A 6,000-nucleotide genomic window follows, 5' to 3' on the forward strand; every position below is an offset into this window, starting at 1 on the left:
TTCTCGTTCAGCTGGATGCATGGTATGCAGCTGGAACGCTGTCTGCACGTCTTCGGCTATCAACAGAGGGATGGTCATCCCTTTGAGTACGTAAGCTTCTACACTCCTCAGCAGGACGTGACCTCGTTGTGAGGGCAGGTATAAGTCAATCGTCGTGTAGCCTTGGCATTTAGCCTTCCCTGTTAGCTGAACCAAATTCAATTTCAATCCTTGCTTAATGCGGGTGCCTTCTCCTTTAATACGGTCGTACAGGTCAGCCGAAATTAGCGTGCATGCTGCCCCGGAGTCGGCCAACGCTTCTATCTCAATCCCGTCTATTGCGTTGATACGACAACGGACTCGACAAGCGTCAGATCCTAAGGACTGCTGGCCTGGGGGTCGCTCGAATATCTTACGGGCTTCATATATCTCACCCGGGACCAGGGCGGCCCCAATGAGTCTCTCGTCAGGCAGGATCTCCTTCCACGTACAGGCCGCAATGTAAGAAAAGGAAGTATCTTCGGCATTATCTATGTCAGGTATGTCCGACGATTCGGAATCGGACAGGGTACAAAACTCTGTGTAAGCCACTGCGAATTCTGCTTCCTGACCTCCCACTAAGGCAGCATAAGCACGTCGGTAGGTACTTTCCAACTTGGACGAGTTGTCACGTTCCTTACGGTCGTTCCTGGCTCGATCAGCCTTCCTAGGGGGACAGTCGTTGTCCCAATGGTTCGCACTTCCACAGTGCCGACACGGTCTGGGCGGTTTCTTCCGCGACTTGAAGTCGTTCGTAGGGTAGGTCTGGCTTCCGGACGCGACGGCGACACTTCTGGTCTCGACACGGTCTCCTCCGCGTTTATTCCTCTCCAAATTGATGCGGGCGACTCGGTTTGCTAAAGCGTCGATACTGAACTCGTCGCTAGCTACTAATTCGTCATGCTTAAGTTTAGTCAACCGTAAGAGTTCTTCGGCTGTGTCGACCTGATCGATGTTGAGATGGGCCCACCATCCTTTCGGGATGTCTTCTAGCAGTCTTTGGGCCTCGCCCCTCAAGACCTCTGGTCCGGGAACATCGGCGAGTGGATATAGGATGCGTAAGAGTCGTAGTTTGCGTGTCGCGAAGTCGTGTGGGGACTCCTTAGAGTACCTTTCACCCTTACGGTACCTACAAGCATGGAATCGATCTCGAATCTTGTTGAGGAAGGCGGGTGTTAAGAAGAAGTGTAGCACATATCCGTGTAGATCTTCCCAATTGGTGGTAAAATACAACTTGTCGGCGACTGGTACAGTCGACCACCAGTCTGCCACAGCGCCTTTGAAACGATCAGGAAGTACGCGGGTCATTTGTTGGGCGAAAGCAGGCGAGTGCCTGGCCAGGTTCCGACATATGCTGCACCACGTTATATAGCTGTCGATCGAACCATCGAACTCCGGGAAGTCTGACGCAGTATATTTGCGATCCACGTAAGGTTGCGTGCGGTCGAGAGGAGGAGGTCTGTATCCAGGATTCTGCTGAGGCGCTGCCAACGCTCCAGGTCCGGGAGGCGGGGGAGGGGGCGGTGCCCCAGCGTATCTGACGGGTGGAAAGTGCCCCGGGTAGGGAGCCCCACCGGGCGGAGGGGGTGGTCCAGGTGGAGGTGGTGGTCCTGATTGTTATAGGAATGGACCTAGAATCTTATGGTCCATGACTATGAACAATCAAACCCTTGGTCCCTGCACCTTTATTTCGCTGTCAAACCCCATGCCAAGCTTTCCCACTGGGTTTTGGTGCTGGCTGGGGAATTTGTTGAGTTTCAAGGGACTTCCCTTGACCATTGTGACTTTTATATTAGATAGTTAGAAGTCATATGATGTGTAAGGCAGATGCCGAAAAATGCTTTTCTCATTATCGAATACATAACCCAAAAACCTTGTACCGCAATTGTAACATCCTCACCATTGTGCCACCACTGTAAACCCAACCTGTAACCTTGGAACCATGTCCACCTCCCTATTCATCCTCTCCATGACAAAACCGCAACGAGGAGGGCATTCCCACGCCCAACCTCCTGCTGCCCGCTCCCACCAGTCCACCGGGTGGTTGAGCGATCACTCCCATCCAACCAGAAGTTCCCTATCAGGAACTGTAGCCTATCCCACCTCCTTAGGAGAGGGATATGGTCCAGGCAGCTCCAGGATGCCTGGCCACACACCCGCGGGTCCCACTTCCCACGGTCACCCACTACCGTGCACTGGTCCACCAACCCGCTTTCCCCAACAACTCCCGCTACCGGTACGCTCCCATGAGCGCCAAGTCACCGATAGCCACCATCTGGGTGACTCCCTTTGGGAGTCCCAGTATCCCTCACTACCGGCACGCTCCATTGAGCGCCAAGTCACCGTTAGCCAAACACTCCCAACACACCCGCTACCGGCACGCTCCCAGGAGCGCCAAGTCCCCATTAGCAGACAGCCAGGTGGCTCCCTCAAGGAGCCCTCATCATACTCGCTACCGGTACGCTCCCAGGAGCGCCAAGTTACCGTTGGCCAACCCACAGATTGTACTTCCGTACACTCTTCCTATTCCGCTCTCCCTCCGATGGCTACGCAGCCACCTCCATCAGTGAGTCGAACGGCTCAGGTTGGGTTCCCCGGAACCCATTCCCGTAACACTGATGGGGGTGGTGGACCCGCATCTCGTGGTGGCGGCTGCCAGGGGTCGGGAGGCGGTTGTCTCGGAACATGACCTGGATCTCTGGATCCAATGGGTCCTTCATTCGCTGGATGGTGAGGGACACGAGGGGGTTCGGGTCCATGGTTGTCGGGATCGAGTCTCTCCTTGATAGGTCCCAACTCTGTCTTCCTTCCGACCCTCAGACCTTTCACAAATTCCGTGTAACCCACGTTCTCCTTGGGGTTCTCGAAGGCGTTGGTCTCTCGACGAACTGTGATGAATGGCATTGAGGGTTCGTCTCTGAGTAACATCCCTGCAGCGACATTAATGCTTGGTCTAGGCACCGGGAAGGCCCTGGACGGTAGGGTGCGTTTACGAACGAAAGTGGTCTCTTCCGCGGGAGATATGAGATCTTCAAAAGTAGTGGCTTCAGGCTGACGTGTGGGTCGCATTTCGGTCGACCATGCCTCCTCGACTTGCCCAGGATCCGTAAACTTGGCGGGCGAGACATTCGCCAACCTGAGTCCACTCATGCGCGACTCGTCAAATTCCCGTGAAGGACGAGCAGCTTTCTTGATGGCATCGAAATGTTTTTCGAAGGAATTGAAACGCTGGTCTAGGAAGTTCCATGCAATACTGAACTCCTTTGGTGACGACCATCCTCTTATAGTGAATATCAGGGCTAGGTCGCCTCGGGGATCCACTACGAAATCACCTGCGGCTAAGTTGGCCTTGGCGGCTAGCTGGGTGAACTCGGTAATTTTCATGAGCAGGTCGGTTAGCTCGACCCGCCAGACGGTCCCTAGTCGATATCTCAAAGGCTCTCCTTCGAGACCGGCTCCAACAGACTCTTTCTCGAGATCAGCGGGAGCAAGACGACGCCAATTTCGTATACGTTTCATGTAGTTATTTGAATCCTCAAAAATTCCACCTTCAAACTCTCCAAGAGCTTCGATGACTTGCCTGAGAGCTTGTTGTCGTAGGAATGCGCCAGGCAAGGAATGCACGTCTTCGCCTACTGGCGAGGTATCTCTTGAATTGGATCTACGATCTGACTGACTAATCCTCGTGGGGCGGGAAGGAGGATACAAATCGTGCGTCATTTGGGCCGGGGTGACTGGTTCGTCTCCCAACAGGGACACCGTCTTGGGTGGCATGGTGCGAGTTTCTCGCACCGGGGTTGGGGCACCAATGTTACGGGGATGGGGGAAATTCCCCATTCCTCGATCCGTTCTTATAGTGGGAAGCGAGGTCATGTCTAGATTGTACCATAACTGGAAGTGTAATCGATGAGTGTCCAGTCTGCCTGGGAGTGGGCGATCGAATTCCCATCGATCGCGATGGGTGATGTAGTGAGCTATTAAGGGTTGATGATTGTAGTCGGAGATATCAGGACAGATGGGTCAGCCACGGATACTTGGCGCTCCTCAATGGAGCGTACCGTGTGCGAGGTCGCGACAGGTGGAAGGTGAGAGCTTCGCGTAGTTGCCATCGGGTACTTGGCGTTCGCAGTGCGAACGTACCGGTAGCGGGTTGATATCATAGGCATGCAATGAGGGCTGACTATTAGGGCCTTCGGTGACTTGGCGTTCCCAAGGGGAACGTACCGTTGGCGGGGACATGTTGACTGGCAAAGGAAGAAACAGACGGCGGATGGGCGGCTACTTGGCGTTCGCGTAGCGAACGTGCCGGCATCGCGGGTGAGGGGCCTCATAGTGTTCGCGATCACTATGATCGTGATGGGATGTCGTATGTTGAGTGCTGGGGGGAGAGCGTAGTGATGAAGAACCATAGGGTACAGATTCAATAGGACGATACACATGTCGAGAGTCTTCGACTCTCGACCTCGAGTTCTCGCGGCGAGGGCCGTTAGAGGACTCGATATACCCAGACTTATAAGACATATAGAGAGTTATACAGTCACACGAGTTCAGTTGAGTCACAGGGAGGGTTGTTACAGAAGACGGTACACGAGCAGTTGTAGAGCAGTTGTTAGTTAGCGGGAACCGCCTTCGGCGGTTTCCGTACATGACGCGTGACTATCTACAAATGGTAAGGTCGCGGGAAATCCCGCGAAACACAAACAACCTCGGCCAGCACCAAAACCCCAATGGGGAAAGCTTTGCACAAGGGGGGGGAAAGGGGTAGAACGGGTAAGGAGGATAGGGTAGCGGGATAGAGGACGGAAAGGAGAAAGAGGGGAGGAGCGATAGAGAGGGGAAGTCTTTGACCATGCGACGGATATGGTCGTTGGAGACTCCGTATCCGTAACAGATGGGGAGGTCTGGGAAGTGGGGGAAGTCTGGGAAGGTGGTTCTGGGGTGTGGTTGGGTGCCCTGACAGTGGGGTCAGGGGCCGATCCCTGACATCACCCCCCCTCTATGCCACTTTGCCTCGAAGTGGCTGTGGTCCGTGGTTGGGGGGTTTCCTTTATCCTCCTTGGTCTGGGGGCTTCCGGGTGGGCCTGGTGGAATTCTTTCAGGAGGTCTGGGGAGTTCTCCAGGTTCTCTCTGGGGAGCCATTCATTTTCTGAGTTTGGCCAGCCAGAGAATTTGATGAAGTACCAGAGCCATCCATACCGGTACCTGGAATCCAGGATTTTCTCCACTTCATACTCCTCTTCTCCATTCACGATGTCCGGGCCAGGGAGCAGGTCTGCATGGCGTTTAGAGATTCTGTCTGGGGTGTAGGGGTGGGTGTTTGAGACCGAGACTGTTATAAAAATGGGGCCTAATTGGCCCATTTCTATAGCGTCCGGGTGCAGGAGGGGGCCGTGACATTGAGAAGCTGTTACAATTAATGTAACAGATGTTGTAACAGTGGGGTTTACAATAACATGGACATCGGGTGTTTTGGGTGATAATAGTTGGTTCAGTTGTTATTATATACATGTCACGTGATAATATACTGTACAGAGGCCATAAGAGGCTAAAAATGGGAATTTCCCATTTCCATAACAGAGACTACTGGGTGAATTCCTCTTTGACGGGCCGTAAGCTGTAGCTTTACTGCTGCTGGGGATACCACCTTGACGATCTGGAAGGGGCCAATCCATCTGTGGTCAAGCTTCTTGGTTGGTTGGTCTGTCGTGTAGTTTTGAGTGTTGAGCCAGACTTTGTCCCCAACTTGGTAGACTGGTGCTGCCTTCCGGTTCCTGTCATAGTACCGTGCCATCTCTTCTGCTGCGTGCTCTAGTGCTGCCTTTGCCTCCTCTTGCATCTTCATCATCCGAGAGGCAAAGTCATTAGCCCCTTCGACTTCAGACATGCGGGTCGGTTTGGTCCCCATGCGTGGGTGTTGCCCGGAGTCAAGCTCAAAGGGGGTGCGGTGGGTGGAAGAGTGGATGTGGTTGTTATAGGCGAACT

This window comes from Cantharellus anzutake (genome assembly GCF_015039405.1).
Source record: "Cantharellus anzutake strain C23 chromosome Unknown EI90scaffold_4, whole genome shotgun sequence".
NCBI lineage: Eukaryota > Fungi > Basidiomycota > Agaricomycetes > Cantharellales > Hydnaceae > Cantharellus > Cantharellus anzutake.